This window comes from Artemia franciscana, unplaced genomic scaffold, assembly GCF_032884065.1.
Source record: "Artemia franciscana unplaced genomic scaffold, ASM3288406v1 PGA_scaffold_47, whole genome shotgun sequence".
Taxonomy (NCBI): Eukaryota; Metazoa; Arthropoda; class Branchiopoda; order Anostraca; family Artemiidae; genus Artemia; species Artemia franciscana.
The window spans coordinates 193,378-210,595 of NW_027062688.1; the positions used below are offsets into that span (position 1 = coordinate 193,378).

Here is a 17,218-nt window from a genome sequence, read left to right on the forward strand (position 1 = left end):
AAAGTCAGATTAAGGGCAGAGCAGGGTAAAGTTTTAAATTCCAACAAATTGGCTTTTCCTAACAAACAAATTCAACTTCATCTTAGACTTTTATGAATGAGGCAGCTTTTGAAAGCTAAATCATTGTGAATGAGACTGTGGATCCTGCTCCTTTTAGGCTATAGGTCTTGACAATTCAGGAACTAGGTTTAGAAATACATTTCCGGTTTTTGCAAAAAGTTCAGATCTGTTTTCAAAGAAATAGTTAAAACCTTAAAAATAGAAACAGTTAGGATGTTTAAGGGTAAAAATACTTCTTGCGAGCTATATTTAGATTGTAGATCTACTGCCCTTGTTTAGAAGCATCTCTCGCTTAAAGCTTGTTTTAATTGATATTTCATAGACTAAAAACCAAATAAATCACCCAAGCCTTGGTGTTTTTCGAATATATTAAAAACAGTTTTATAAATTTTTATCAGTTGATGAACTTACCATTGTGATTGAAGAACATCAAATGCGATCAAGACTTTTGAAGTAGCCTAGGCGAAATACTTTTGGCATAATTCTTGAGCATGAAATAGGAGATGAGAAGATATTTTTGCAAGTCCTGTGGTGGCGAAATGGGTTTGACCTTAGCTTGGTAATATGGGACCCAGAGATCGAACCATGCTGCAGGAATGCACTGCAGGGCCGACGCAGGGACCTTAGTAGTCAAGAAGCGTCGTTAATCCGATATAATACAAAAGATATTTTTGCAAGTAATTTTACAGTCATTTTCTAAAACATGAAATGAAAAAAAAATCTTACTTATTATTGGAAACAGTGTAATTTTTTCTAAGAAATCCAAGACAACTAATTCTTATTACCACAATTTCATTCATGTTCTTAAATAGCTGCATTATATTTAATCAAAGTTTAATTCTAGGATTCCATTAAATTGCTTAAAATGTTGATGTGTCTTCAATATTGTTTACACTTTTTAAAAATAATGTAAAGGTATAATGTTAATAATGTTTGATACGATAGTTAACGAATATGAAAATTTTAAACTATGTTGAAAAAAAAAATTCGGTCCTATACACTTTTCACATCTTTAAAAGTTTTTGAGTAGGACTCAAAAGAACTTAGAACTTTCAGGAATAAATTGAGAGCCTAAATTATACATTAGTAAGGTTGTTAAAGCTCTACTTCCCTGCTTTAACCATAAAAACAACAAATTCATTGACTTTTGCTTTGATGTTCTTTTCTTTAGCTCTTAATTTTAGAAACACAATTTTTAATAATTTGAATTGGACTTGCATCAATGTAAGAATTTACAGGGAAATTCCTTAAATTTAAGGCTTCCTTAAAGCCTTAAAAATCAGGACTTGGTCAAGATATGAAGCCTAAGCACTTTCCTTGTGCCTTGCTTGTACTACAAATAAAGTTCTGAAACGTTTACTTTTGTCTCACAAAGTTTGACAAAGCTCAGTGACCTTCAGAAGGGGAGGGGAAACTATACGTAGAAGCCTAATATTGTTACTGTAGCTGAATTGCTTTATTTTCACCTTTTGAGTGAAAAGTAAGCTTCATATTATGTCTTTTCTGTCCCTTCATGACAATGATTTCAAAATAGTCACATCAGTAGATGGTTCAATGGAACAGACAGTCCCAATCACATTGTCATGACTTGTTGTCCCACTCTTTGTCAAGTCTAAACTTGAAGGATGCAATCTAGGGTGAAGTCACTGTTTCCACTTTGAGGACATTCCAGTTGTTGACAACATGCTTGGATAGCGAATATTGTCAGTGTTCGTGTATTGACAGGAAGTTTTGGTAGCTTTCATAGGGGCCACCTGTTGGCAACAGAGGGGCCTTGATACTGCCTTGAGTGTTTGGTAAAGAGGACGTTAATTATTTGTATATTATACTTGTAAGTCAGCATCATGTCTTTACACCAGCATCTGAAGATAAGCGGTGACAGCTGCAAACATTCCCGGCATTTGTGGTATGAGAGATCTTGTAGGGCAGCTATACGCTTTGATGTTGGCCCCTTTTTAAAGGGCTAGCATTCTTCTTCACAGAAGGAGAGGTAAGCAAGGCTTTCAAATCCAAAACAGATCTGACTATAACCTTAGAAAGACTGCAGAGGAGTGTCTATATCATGTATATTTGAAAAACCATATCTTTGATTTTACTCTTGAAAAGGCTTGTTATCAGTGGTCATGAAGCTTCTATTACTCATTAATCAACAGTCCTATATCTCTTTCTGTAGAGCCTGTTTTTATTACTGAGTTTGACAGAGAATTAGGATCGAAGGTGATGTACTGGTGATGGGGATTATTGGGACCAAAGTGAAGGACATATTCCTTTGGTACACTAAATTAAAACACCCAATCATTTGCTCATGTTTTAATTTCATGAAGGTTACACTTCAGAACTTGTTGATTTGTGGAAACCAAACAGCCTGGAATCATCAGCATAAAGAGTGATCTCACTTTCTGTTTTGTTCACCATGTTGTGGATGCAAACGGAAAATAAGGCACCAAAACAGTGCCTTGGGGGACTCCACTTCAAACATCACATAGCCTGAAGAAAAACCATTTTCTGTTTGGTTCATCATGTTGTTGATGGAAACAGAAAACGATGTACCAAAACAGTGCCTTGGGGGACTCCACTTCAAAGATTACATAGCCTGAAGAAAACTATGTCATCATTTATTTATTGAACACCCATAATTCACATAACATGATAAGACAGAGTAGAGAAAAAAGCAAAGAGGAAAAAACAAGCAAACAAATAAAACAAAAGCACATGCACAAGGAACCAATTATGAGTTGAACATGCTGAGTCTGACAAGTCAAAAAATCTATGACACAATCCATATAGATACAGGCTGCCAGGAGTTTCAACCTGAGATTGTTGCGTTATCAAAAGCCTAGACAAGGTCCAATATAATCAGATCTACAGCAGACATTCCTTTATCCAAAAAAATCTATTATGATGTTGTATTTCTTGAGAAGATAAATCTCAAAAGCCCTGTTGGTCAGGGGACACTGTGTTTATTGAGGAGATGAGTCACCACTATGGTCACACTGATGGGTCTGCAATTTTACTTTAGTATGGTCACCTTTCTTGAGCATTGGGGTAACATGATCAGCTTCCAGTCTATAGGTACCTTGCTTTAAGTCAAGCAATACTTAGAATACATTAAATAGCAGTAGTACGGTTTCTTTAGGGAGCTTCTTAGATAGTCTTGGGTGTAAGTTATAAGGATTGGTGGTCTTGTTGAAGTCTTAGTATACTAGTAAATATCAATGTAAATTGCCTATTGAGGATGTCCATCAAGTTAAATATATACTGATATTCATTCATGAAAGTCTTTAAAAATTTGGTTTATTGAAGTTATAAAAGAGAAAAACGTAAAAAATGTATTTAATTTTCAGTTATGTGCAAAATTATGTTCAGGTCTTTAGAAGGTAGAGATGGCTTTAGCTTCCTTCTGCTTTGAGTTTTACTTGGTTTTTATTATAATTTCTATTCATTTTGGGTATCATTTATTTACTGACAGATTATTTGTCCAGGTTTTGTGCTTGAATGATTATTCAACTTGGTTTATGCTCATCTTTGGTTTAATGCAACTGTATAGTTTTCTTTGAAAAGCTTCTTTTGTGGAATTTTGTTTTTGTTCATTTTAATGGACATAACGAAATAAACAATTATCCTAAGTTTTTTTGGATACATATAATGCATTTCGATTCATTCCATTCCCCACTCAACATACCCAAACCATTTTAACCTAAAACCATAAGCTGTTTGGCGATATTGCAGATATACTTTTTGGACAAGATTGAACGCACATAGTGTCTTTTGATTCAATGTGACATGCCTAAAAATGCACCTTGAATCTCAAACAAAATATTCTGAGCTTTCTTGAGATATTAGACATACACCCTTTTGACAATCCGAATACGCAGTGTTTATAAAGATTTTGTTTCATATACCCCTCAAATTTCTCTGAAAGTTTCAACTTAATACCGTTTTCTATTCCTGAGATGCTGCATCTGTACCATTTTGACAACCTGGATGCACTTTTTCTTCTATAAAAAATTATGAACCTAAATTCTTTTGATTTCGTTCAAAAGTAATATTAGCAGTAGTATCAGTCGCAAGTAGTCATAACTGCAGCAGAAAGTAGTCATAGTTGCAGTATAAAGTTGTCAAAGTTGCCTGTATCTGTAGTCACAAGTTTTGGCTCTCCGCACATAAATTATTAAAATGATATTTGTATATTAATTCTTTTTTGGCTAAATGGCTTTCTCTTAGTTTTGATCAGACGATTTTGAGAAATAAGGAGTGGGGAAGGAGGCCTAGTTGCCCTCCAATTTTTCCGCTACTTAAAAAGGCAACTAGAACTTTTAATTTTTAACGAACGTTTTTATTAGTAAAAAATATATGTAACTTAAGGATTAACTTACGTAACAAACTTCTATATTCTTATATTTTTATTATGTATATGAGGGTGTTTGTCCCCTCGTTAATACCTCGCTCTTTACACTAAATCTTAAGTTTTGTCCCAATTCTTTAAGAATGACCCCTGAATCAGAAAGGCCGTAGAATAAATAGTTGAAATAGCTAAAAAATACTTTAGCATAAAGAGCGAGGTATTTGGAGGAGAAGAACCCTTCATATGCGTAATAATATCTGTTCATTTTAAGTTTTAATGCTACTCCTTACTTTCAATTAAAAAAACTTTTTCATGTTTATTTTTTCATTATTTTTTTATAGTAATACTAGAAAATCTTTCACCCTTTTCATTGAATTTCTCTTCCCCCGTGACATATTCCTCCAAGGAAAGATCCTCCCACATAGCCCCCTCCCAAACCAAAAAAAAATCCCCTGAAAACGTCTGTGCACTTCCCAATAACCATTACTATCCCCAAAGACACAGTTATTATGGTTTTCGAATATGCGGAACAAAATGGTCATCTCAAAATTTTGATCCGTTGACTTTGGGAAAAAATGAGCGTGGGAGGGGGCCTAGGTGCCCTCCAATTTTTTTGGTCACTTAAAAAGGGCATTAGAAATTTTCAATTCCTTTAGAATGAGCCCTCTTGTGACATCCTAGGACCACTTGGTCGATACCATGACCCCTGGGGAAAAGAAAGAAAGAAAAAAAAATAAATAAACACGCACCTGTGATGGAAAAAAATACGAAATTCCACATTTTTGTAGATAGGAGCTTGAAATTTTGCTATAGGGTTCTCTTATACGCTGAATGCGATGGTGTGATTCTTGTTAAGATTCTATGACTTTTAGGGATGTTTCCCCCTATTTTCCGAAATAAGGCAAATTTTCTCAGGCTCGTAACTTTTGATGACAAAGACTAAATTTGATGGATAATCCGATTCTTTTGATGTATGTTTTAGCATCAAAATTCCGTTTTTTAGAGTTTCATTTACTATTGAGCCAGGTCGCTCCTTGCTACAGTTTGTTACCATGAACTGTTTGATTCGTTACCACGAACTGTTCGATAGTAGCAGTAGGAGTAACTGTAGTATAAGAAGTAGTAGTAGTAATAGAAAAAGAAGTAGCAGTAGTAGTACCCCTGAAAGGTTCAAATTAATAACCTCAGCAGTTCCTGAAATATTTCTAATACACCCTGTGGACAACCTGCATGCATATAATGCATTATCATATTGTTCAACTTATACCAAAACATTTCCTGAAATTTTCATCTTAATGTCTTAGGTCATTTCACATATAGAGCAGATACCCTCTTTTAATATCCATATTTAGTTTAAAATGTCCCAATTAACAGTTCCTGATAGATTTGAGTTAATACCTATATCACCTTAATCCATCTGAGAGCTTTAGGGTCTTCCAGACCTGTAGTGCTCTTGGGTTGATGACTGCCAGTCGAATCTCCACTACTATTTCTCCCACTTCTTGTCAAGTTGAACATAAATTCCTAACATACTGCAAATGTGCCCTTTTTTTATATAAGTAGTAGTATTCATAGCATCTTTTTTGTTAGCTCAATATCCCCTTGATACATCCTAATAGTTTCAACTTAATAATACAAGTTGTTTCTGATTAATGGCTGATATGCCCTTTTGAAAACCTAAATACATATAGCATGTTTGATTTAATTCAGTATCCCCATCATATTTCCTGAAAATTTCACCTGAATGGTGGTAATAGTATAAGCCATAGTACTAGTGGAAGAAGTAGTTTTAGTATGCATGTAGTACCTTTGGGTTAGTTCAACATTCCGCTAAACATGCAACGAAAGTTTCTGGTTCATACTCTAGGCTATTCTTGAGCTATTGCTGATATGTCTTTTTGACAACCTGGATACATACAACATGTTTTGACTCAACAGACTCATCAACAAATCCTGAAAATTTCACCTCAATTCCCTTAGCCTTAATAGTGGCCCCAGTATCAGCAGTAGTGGCGGTAGCAGTAGCAGTATGTGTATAGTGAGTGGCGTTGTTTGAGGGGAAGAAGACAGTTCCCCGCAATAAACTGGAGAAAAAATTACCATATAGCTCATGCCCCTGGACTTTCCAGATCTTGACCCCCCCCCCTGTAAAAATGCTGGAGCTGTGCTCCTGTATATAGTACACTGAGGTTGGTTCAATATTTCCCTAAGTTTGCACTGAACATGTCAGGTTCAAACTCAAAGCTGTTCCTAGAATATAGTTGCTACAACTTTTGATAACCTACACCAAAATAGTGTTTCAATTTGGTTCAACATTCTCCAGAAGGTTCACCTTACAACTCTTAGCTTCATTAGTGGCGGTAGTTCTAGCAGTGGTTGTAGCAGTTGTAATTAGTAGTAATGGTACCAGTTGTAGCAGTAGCAGTAGTGGTACAGACACAGTGCCTTTTGGTTAGTTCAGCAACCCCCATAATATGCTTTGAAATTTCCAACTTAATATTCCTAGGCTGTTGCTGGGATATTACTGATACACCCCTTTTGAAACAACCTGCATTTAGTGCTTTTCATTTAGTCGAACATCCTCCTAAATGTTCCCTTAAAAATTTCCCTTTAATACCCCTTGCGTAAGTAGTAGTAGTAGTAGATGTATCCCATATTACTTTACAAGCTAAAAGGTAAACATAGCATTTGATATAATTATCAGTAATCTTTCCAAAACAGTTTGCACCATTACATGTTCAATTTTAAAACCTTGGTCCACATTTTTGTTGTTTTTATTATTATTCTGTATTTATAACTATAAACCCTCCACTCAATTCAACATTCATTGATAATTTGACATTGCATAGTCATCTGTTCTAAATGCACAGACAGACTATCTTGATTAACTAAGATAAACTTTTTTTAATATTGCACCTTTTCATGTACAATTGTAAGTTTTTCTCAATAAGAATTCATATTTTGGCTTACTATCTATATGTTGGACAACAAATTTTAGGTAATTTTTAGTAATAATTGCACTGTCATGCTTTAGGAGAGGATATAAAAAGTTAAAGTAAATCGATTCCTACCAGAGTTCATGTGACTACAAACTGTCGAAGATCCGAATTCCTTTCGCACTTCTCTGTTGTCCGAACATGACAGCAGACTCAGAAAAAACCATCCTACTAAACATCTACTGTTCTGACATAACGCATGCTATCCATACAGCTGAGAAAACTGCAGTTCCGGTCCGCGAAATTCGCCACGGCACGAAAGTGCGTAACTGGCGGAATAATCCTAATCTCCTGGCCGCATGTGATTCAGCAAAATTCTGGCTAGAATTATGGGCAGATTGTGGGAAGCCGCGCTCCGAAGTAGTCAACGCTGTTCGTATTTACACAAAACGTAAGTTTTCCAAAGCCATTGCACAGCGTAAGGCTAACGAAATTGCCCGTACCAGCGAGATTGTCGATAATTCGCACCTGCTTTATGGCATCTTCGAGCTAAGAACAAATCATCCAATGGCCGCCCTGCATGCAAGAAAAAGACTGGTGCGACTACTTCGGAGACCAATTTTCAGCCCCTAATTCCTACCTAGATAACACCTTTTGCGAGGCCATCGATAAGGAGCTTCAGTTTGCAGTTAAGGATATTGGTGTCCTGGTCACTCCGTCCTTGATGCGTTCCAAAATTGATAAGTTAAAAAAAAAAGAAATCTAAGGGCATCGATGGTATATCTGGTACCCATTTAAGCTTTGCCAGCAATCTTCTCCTAGAGAACCTTTCTCTGCTATTTCAAATGATTTTCGTTACTGGCATCGTTCCAGACAGCTTTGGTGTTGGATTGGTCCATCCTATTCTCAAAAAAGGTAAACCAGCTGACCAGTGCGCTTCATATTGTCCGATCACTGTTTCAACTACTTTTTGTAAGCTATTCAAATCCCTTATTTTTGATGCAATTGCACTTTGATGCACTACTCCAGACGACCAGTTCGGTTCAAAAAGCACTCAGGACGGGAACACGTTCACAGCGTTCTTGCAAATCTCCTTATTGATGCAGATAAAAATGGTGATCTTCTTGTCTTTGGAGCACTTGATGTTAGTAGAGCCTTCGATTCTGGCATACATGGCCATATTCTGCTCAAAGCCCTTCAGCGAGGTGTTTCGTCTTGCATCCTTTCCCCTGTTTACAGTATGTACAACAAGCTCTTGGCTGTCATCCTGGTCCCCTCTCAGTCCGGCTTCTCCTTCTAAAGAAATGCTGAGTGTCAAGAAGGGTGTACGTCAAGGTGGCAAAACTTCTCCATCACTGTTTAATAACGCTATTATCAAAGCACAACAAGTAATGAATCCCTTGTGCTTTTTCCGTGGGATTAATCTTTTGCTGCTCAACTTTGCTGATGACATTCTTCATGTTTCTCATTCGATATCTTTATTTCAACAAAATTACGACTCACTTGCAGCAGCATACAAGCAGATCGGACTTTCCTTCAACGAATCTAAAACAGAACTTCTTTTCTTCAATGGTTCAAAAAATGAGCTTTCAATCAACCTCTCCGTTAAAATTGGCGACACTCTGATTAAGCCTTGCGAGTCCCTTGCGTATCTTGGCCTTCCCGTTTCTTCTAAATTGAAGGACACACGCTCAGCACTGACAAACCACCTCTGTTCCCATCTACGAACGTCTTACAGATTACTTGTTGCCAATAAGTATTGTTTTAACCATCCTCTCCTTGCCCGGCTATACAATGCTTTTACTACCCCCCATCTGCTTGCTCTGGTTCCCTTCTGGAAAATATTCACAGCTACCGAAAAGAAAGCCATTTTCAGCGCATTTTACAGATATGCTAAGTTTCTCCTGCATCTCCCTTTGAGTCACAGCAATGGCGACATCTCGAGGAAATATAAGGTCACCAACCCTTCCATGGCCATAGAGAGAAGAATCTCCAAATTCAGTACCAATGTTTTAAGAGCCAACCACCTCTGGACTAGTGTTATTTTATCATATTTGTAGTGGAAGTGAATTTAAATTTTTGTGCTTTTCTTTCTTTTTCTTTTATATACTCCATCTAATCTGTTTTTGACAGGTAATAAATTAATAATAATAATAATAATAATAATAATAATAATAATGCATAAAAGTATTAAATACATGTATTACTAAAGGCAATTATACACAAATCACTTTAGGTGTCATGTGCAATGATCAAAGCCAAAATGGAAAGGCAAGAACACATTAGGCTGGTAATTTTTTGAATGTCTTGACTGATTTGCTTCCTAGATATGAATGTACAACTAAACAGCTATAATCACTTTTTCAAATTATATGAGCTACCACCCTTCTATATTCTATTATGGGACCTAAAAGAAACCCTTAAAGTGGCACCTTAATTCTTATTTTTAAGTTATTCATAACTTAGATCTAAGTGGAAATATCTAAGGTAAAAGCATTCCACTTGATGCAAAATGCAGTATTAATTCTGATTTTTTTTTTTTTTCACTAACATTTCTTTATTTTCAATATTCTTTCACTTTATTCCATTTATTCATTTGAAAGTAAATTATAATTTGGCTTATTTCTTGTCAACTTTGTACAACCATAGGAATTTGTGACTGTGTTAAATATATCAGAGAAGTCCTATTACAAAGTATTGACAATGTTCAAATGGTGGAATTAAAAGTTAATAGAGCTAAGAGCTCATATTTCACTTGTGACGAGGCAAGAAGAGCCAAGAGATCAAATGGTAAGAGCTCTAACTAAATTCTAAGAATCAATAGGTTGATTTAAAAGGAAAATCAGAGGCTTAATGCCGGTCAGGATTTAAAATAAGCCCTTTTTATGAGTCAAACTGATCAAAGCATAGCTACTCCCCCCCCCACACACACAAAAGCACATCATGTTTTCCCAAGATGCACCCAATAAATAATTTGAGACAGGCCTTTTATTCAAAATAGTCCAAAAATCATATAACAGGGCTTTCAAGGTTGATGCAAACCATCAGAGCCTAAGGACAAGGGTTGTAAATTATGGCCCTATGGCATTTAAGGTTATAATGAAAAGGATAGCTGTAAAACTTTTTACTTGGCTCATTTGGTTTAAACTGGAAGTTCTACTTCCCTTTTAAGAGTCAATAGTGACGGAGATCAACTAGCCTTCCCCCCACCCCCAGCTTCCCCTATTTTTACCAAATGTATCTGATTGAATTTGTGTAATGGCAATTCTGTTTAAAATAGTCCAAAGAACACATAACAATGTCTCCAAGGTTAGAACAACCCATCATAGCCCTGGGGCAAGTGCTTTAAGTGATGCACTCAGAGCATATAGGGTTGTTATGGAAATGGTGGTTGTATTAAATTCAGAATGATCTCGATTTTAAATTAGAAGTTATAGAGCCCTTTTTCAGAGTCAAAGTAATTTGAGAGACCCCCCCCCCCATGCCTATCATTTTCCATGACAGACATCCAAACAAAGTTTTGAGACATCAATTTTTTCAGCATTGTTGAAAAGCTCGGTAATTATGTGTTTTGGGATGCCCCCCCCCCCTGAGGCTTCAAGGCAAGGGCTGCAAGTTATGCATTTCTTTACATATAGTATTTGTTATTGAGAAGAGGAATGCATGTACTGCTCCAAAATGTGAAGGACATTAAGATGAGTCTTTCAGGGAATATTGAAGGAAGCTTTGAACTACATCACAACATGTTATGCACACATGGGTTATCAAAAGAGTGTCCCTCAGGGATGACTGAGTACATTAATTTGGAATTTTCAGGATATGATAAGGGAGATGATCAATTGACCAAAAAGGCAATATTTGCATGCTACTAATACTACAACTACTGCTGCTTCTACTGCTACCTCAACCACTATTACTACTGCCACTACTATCACTAAACTAAGAGGTAGCAAGTATAACTAAGATTGAGGATATTAAAAAAAAATCCGAGGAAACATAGAGGGGAATTTAAACTAAATCAAAACATACTATGCATATAGAGATTACTGACATGGGCATATCAGCAATATTTTGGAACAGCTTATCATACTAAGAGGAAACTTCAGCAGAATTGTGAGTGGGATGTTCAGTTGACCAAAAGGGAAAATGCAGCCAACCTGTTCCTACTGCTATTAATACTGCTGCTACTACTAATAATTATACACTATTACTACTACTACTGTTCCCACTACTACCATGCTACCACAGGATGCTATAACAATTAAGGCTATACATATGAAGGTGAAAATTTGACTGAATATTGAGGGGAAATTTGAACTAAATCAAAACAAACGATGCATAGGTAGATTGTCCCAAGGGTGTATCTCAAGAATTGATTCAGGTATTAAGTTGAATCTTTTGGAGAATACTTAAAGGGGAGGATCAATTGACAAAAAGTATTCAACTACAAATTTAACCCTCTCTGTTTGTTCTAGCTTGTCACCACTGTTCTGAACAGCCAGGGTTCTTAACCTTAACTAACAAACTTTTCTTACTCAAAACTTTTTACTCACAGCAAAAAAGTCAGACACACATTTGGGGGGTGGGAGGGGTCAAACCTCCTAACCCCCTGGATACAGCCTTGAAATGACATTCAAAAATAAAGGCAAAATGGAAGTTATGGAGTTTCTCTTGAACAAGTTTTGGCACAGGAAGTCTCCACCTATTCATTGAATGGGCAGAGATGTAATTGGGAACATGAGTGTAAAGTAGAACATTGATCTGAAGGTAGACAAGGTGTCACTGGCATTACCTTTCTTGTGTATCAGCCAAGGCTGTACCCAGGGGAGGGGATTACCAAGTTTGAATTTGCTCTCTAGAATTTTTATCTGATTGTAGAAAAGTAACAAAATGACAATAAACAAATTTTGGATATGTTTTTGACAAAATTTTGTAATCCCCTCCAAAAAAATACTCCCCTCCCAGAAAATAATATCCTGGGTTTGTACTAAGTTTAACTTGATTAAACTCACTAAGTTACATTGAACAAAAATATTTTCCACTTTGATTTCTAGAAGTTCCTGTTTTGCTGTTCTTTTTTTCCTATTATTATTTTCTCCATTTTGCTTTTAAGGTGAAAATTATTTATCTTTTTCTCCAGCTTGACAAAGTTCATCCACTGATCAGATAATGATCAGAACTGATCATCTAGATAATGTTGTGAAGTCAGAAACTTTTTCCTACTTTGTTACTCCTTTTCCCCTTTTTCCTATTGTTTTTTTTTTTTCCTTTTTTTTGTTTTTACCTTTAGGTCATAATATTGATTTCTCTTTTTCCAATTTGAAAAGGTTCATCCACTGATAAACCTTGTAGATAATATGGTGAAACTAGTGAGTATTTTCCTACTTTGCTATTCCCATTTCCCTACTGTTTTTTTTTTTTTTTTTGCCATTACCTTTAAGCCAAAAAATAAATTTCTCTCTTTTTAAGCTTGACAAAGTTCATCTACTGACTAACCTTGTGGATAAAATAGTGAAACCTGGAATGCTATGTTCAAAAGCTTCACCTTGAGATCACTCTTCTCTATTAACTCATATGCCAGAAACAAGATAAAAAGAAGAAACAAATATATCTGAAGAGAAGACCTCAGTAGGACCTAGGACCTCAGTAAGACATCAGCTTAGTCACTATGAACATTTGAAAGAAAGAATGCATTTCAAGAAGAAAGGAAACTTGGTAATTTTCCTACTTCATCACATAGGGACACCTCATCTGGGTATGTGGAGTCAATCAGTAAATTATTGCCAAAATTTGGACCAAGACAGACTGTCATTGAAAAAGAAATCTTACACATGCATGAGCTTTTAGTTAGAAGCTCAAAAGTAAGTTTGAATAAACCAATTTTTATTTTAATCAGTATTAATCTAAGTAAGTTAATTTAATCAATTAAAAGCTTAAACTTGGGGCAAAGATAAATAAACCATTAAATTGGAAGTTTTCAAATGTCTCTTGTTTTTGGAGCAAGAATGTATCCAGGGTTTTTGTTCAGAGGGGGGGGGGAGAGGTACAAAAAAATTTACAAAACTCATAAAAAAAAATTTCTGCATTTTTGTTATTTTTGGATGAGTCAGATGGATTATTTTGGCAGGGGGAAGGAGGAGAATCAAACCTGGTAAACTAATCTCCCCCTGAATATGCCTTTTTTTTGGGAGCCTTCATGTATTAGCATTTTAATTTTATTACACTGTAAGGAACAACTTTGTACTACATCGATATGGGAGATTGGTGGAATATCTGATTAATCTGTCTTCAACAAGACAGAAGGGGGACCTTGAAAAGGGACTCACTTGTAGACAGGGTTTGGGTAGAACCTCCAAAATGAGTTTTTTTTTTTTAATTGGATAATTTACAAAAATATTATAACCAAAGCTTGTCCATTTGTTATTTTATTTCATTTTTAGACTTCATATCCTAGGATTTTATTTTTATCAAACAGTTTGTGGTAACAAACTATGTTCATTTTTTTTTCTGGGGTGACTGTATTGACTCATTAGTCCTAGAACATTGTGATAGGGATCATTTGAATGATAATAAAAAGTTCTAGTGCTCTTTTTAGATGACCAAACAGATTGAAGTGCAACTAGGCCCCCTTCCCTGTTTTCCCAAAAATTGTCCAATAAAAATTTTGAGATAATCATATTGTTCATCATAGCCCTAGTTGAAAGACCCAATAGCTATGCCTTTGGAAAATAAGGACTATAGCACTTAGAAATGCTAATTCTATAAATGTATCCTTTCTGGTTGACCCTCCTTCTCCATAGGAGAAACCAAAAATATGGAAAGTGGGCAGGGTATTGAAGCCAAGGGAAAAGTTGGGGTTATACAATATGAATTAAATTATATTTTGAATACCAATTCCAGTCATCACTGGAGATTTTGGTATAGTAGGAAGTCTAAAGATAATTCAAAAACCCATGCTTCCATTAATGCTATTGTCCAAAATGGTTCACTTTCAAGTTTAAATGAGCCAGCTATTTCTGAATAATTGCAATAGTAGCTGTTGTGACATTGGCCTGTGACAAATTTGAACCAGTAAATTAGAGCAATTAGAGAAATATTATGAAAGGTAGGCAGTGCAACATCCAATTTAATTTACAGGTAAAATTACTTATAGAGAAAAGTGTATTAGTCCATGAGCCCTGCAGGTAATGGGGTAAGGTCTGATTGGTTAAATCTTGTTTGTTTTGGTCATCTTTCATCACTGAACCCTTATTTTCCCCGAAAATTACAGTTAGTCAAGGGCAAGCTTCTGTGGTGTTAAAAGTTTGAAGGGAGGATATTTTAGTTTTTTGTTACTTTTTACTTTTCTGAATTACTCTATATTGCTAGATTCTGATGATTCCATATTGTTTTTATGTCCTTATTCATTCATATTGCCCAACCCCAACATTTCCCTTGGCTTCAAAACCTTGCCCACTTTCCACATTTTTTAGTTTTGTGAAAGAGGATTTAAGATAGCTAAAAATTGATGTGCTTCTGTAATAATGTCAAAGAAACAATATGCAATCATGAAAATCTTGCTATGTGCAGTAACATTTTCAAAAACCTTGTGACAAAAGTAAAGCTTTACCACAATTTACTATTAATTAGCCTACCATTCCTGAGTCAGCTACAAATGCCAATTTTCTCTCATTAGAATATTTTTTAGAAACATGTTTTTAAACTTTAGGTTACTAAGGACTGGCACTTTTTGGGGCTCTATTAAGGGCTAAAAATTCAATTGATTACCATATTAAAAAAAGCACATATTAAAGACGTATTCAAATTACTCCTAGCCAAATTATTGTTGAAACCTATAAATATACCTTTTCCAAATATGATAATCAGTTCACTTGCAAATACAACTGTCTCTCATAATTCATTTAGCACGAATATTTCTTCTGGGTTATGACAATTTAATTGTAACTTATTTTATTATTATAGCCCATTCTCAATTTGCTATTTAAGCTAGCCTGAGAATCTAGTTTCATGGATACCTATGCAGGAATTCCTGCCAACAGACAAGGAATTCTTGCATAAAGCCAAGTTTTCTTCTTGGAAGGAGTCTTAAAGCACAATTATAAATAATTAGTCAACGCCTACTATAGTCTTAAAAACAGACCTTATTAAGATTTACTAGTCACTATTTGGACTGTAAATAAGACAGGGGTCCCAGTTCTTCCTTTTTATTTTTTAGTTTGGTCTCCTTCTTCTAAAAGTGATGTTATACAACTTACTTTAGGGAACGGTGCATTTCAGATAAAAATTTAAATTATAACGATTATTAAAGTTTGAATGATTTTAATGGGTAATGATCTATGTTGGCTGACCAATTGCAGGCCTGTTAACCGCAATTTCAACGAAGTTCAGTTATCTAAAATTTAGGTTCATTCCAATCAAAGAAAATAGTTCACGAATTGATACAATCTAATTTTTATCAGAGTACTATTTTCCTTATATGTTCATTTTTCCCTTTATACTTTTTTCCCTTTTGATCTTGGGCCACGGAACAGAGGCACCATTTGGGCCAAATCTTGGGGTGGACATGAGGCATTTGACAGAACTTGAGACTTTTATTATGAATCTAACCTACTTTCAAAGTTTACAATGATTAATAGCAAATAGCGTAATTACCCCAAGGGTCGTCAGGGAATTACGCTCTTTGGCTAATAGGCGTTAAGTTAGTTCAAATCATTTGAACAGAATGGATTATGTTGGAGATAATGGATAATTATGGCCGGAAAAGGGCCCTTTGTGGTGGAAGCTTGGGCCCCCTGGAAAATCTGGGGTGGGCATTTACCCACCCCTGACCCCCTCCCCAAATGGCGCCTCTGCCACGGACCAAACCTTATTCAATTTTTTTTTAAAGTATTGTCGTCCCTTTATTTTAGAGATCAATCTAGTGTATTGCCCTCCAAAAATGTCCTGTAATTTTCAATCTGATCTTAGCCAAAACAAATCTAAGTTTCATTGGGATGTCACAAACCAATCAAAACAGTTTTATATTTTAATAATTTATTTCCTCACCAAGATCCCATATTTTTCTGTTGACTTGGCCAGAAGGTTCCATTCCATTCAGAGAAAAAGAAATTTATCGTCTATCCCTAGAAAAAAAAATTGAAGTCCTGTAGTATATATCAATAATCTTAAATTTTAAAGAAAGGTCCTTAATCATTTCAAAAATGTTTGAAAAACAATATTTTTTGAACTTTGCTCTAATGTGTTGTTCAGTTTACATCGTGGCTTCACCGTACCTTTATTTTAATTCATAGCATAGATTCTATAATCTAAAATTTCTAAACATTCTGATTGCTATTGCGTGATTTGTGTTTTCTTTAAAACCAAATGTAAATCGAAAAGTGTGCTTTAATTTTTAGACATTAGCCAATGTAACATAAAGTTAAATCAGTGTAATAGTTAAAATGTCCGGAAACGACTAATAAAGATAAATGGAATGTTTAAATTATAATGCAATTACGTCTCCAGTGCTTAACTGAACATTAGTTGGTTCTTAATACACTTGCGTCGATATTATTATAAAGCAATATATTTTTGTCCAGTTTTTCAAGGGTTGCTTTATGTTGAAGTTATTAAAATTTTTCAGGAAGTGAGGGAGGGACTTAGTTGACTGGAAACGATCCGGAATTAATAGTTCTAGATCCTCTTTTCAGAGTTAAAAGTAATCAGAGAGTAATTGATCCTAAGTTATTTTTTTTTCTAGCTTGCCACTTTCTTCAAAAGATATTCACTCAAAATTCCGAATGAAAAATTTTGTTAAAAATAGTCAAAGGGCCTCAAAAATATATCTTAGGGAATGACAAGACACACCAGGCCCTGTGGCAAGGGTCATAAACATTGT

The 17,218-nt window shown here is 35.2% G+C and overlaps 1 protein-coding gene across 2 annotated transcripts in view; it reads right to left on the bottom strand.

Annotated features, from left to right (window-relative positions):
* LOC136041859 (mitochondrial adenyl nucleotide antiporter SLC25A23-like) overlaps positions 1-15,595 on the bottom strand; it is a 145,657-nt gene extending 130,062 nt beyond the window's left edge. Inside the window, exon 1 of one of the 2 annotated variants that reach the window (XM_065726634.1) lies at positions 15,482-15,595. The gene's annotated coding sequence lies outside the window, so the exon portion shown is untranslated. The remainder of the gene's footprint in view (positions 1-15,481) is intronic. The other variant, XM_065726635.1, reaches the window with a different exon arrangement.
* Positions 15,596-17,218: the final 1,623 nt, after the last annotated feature.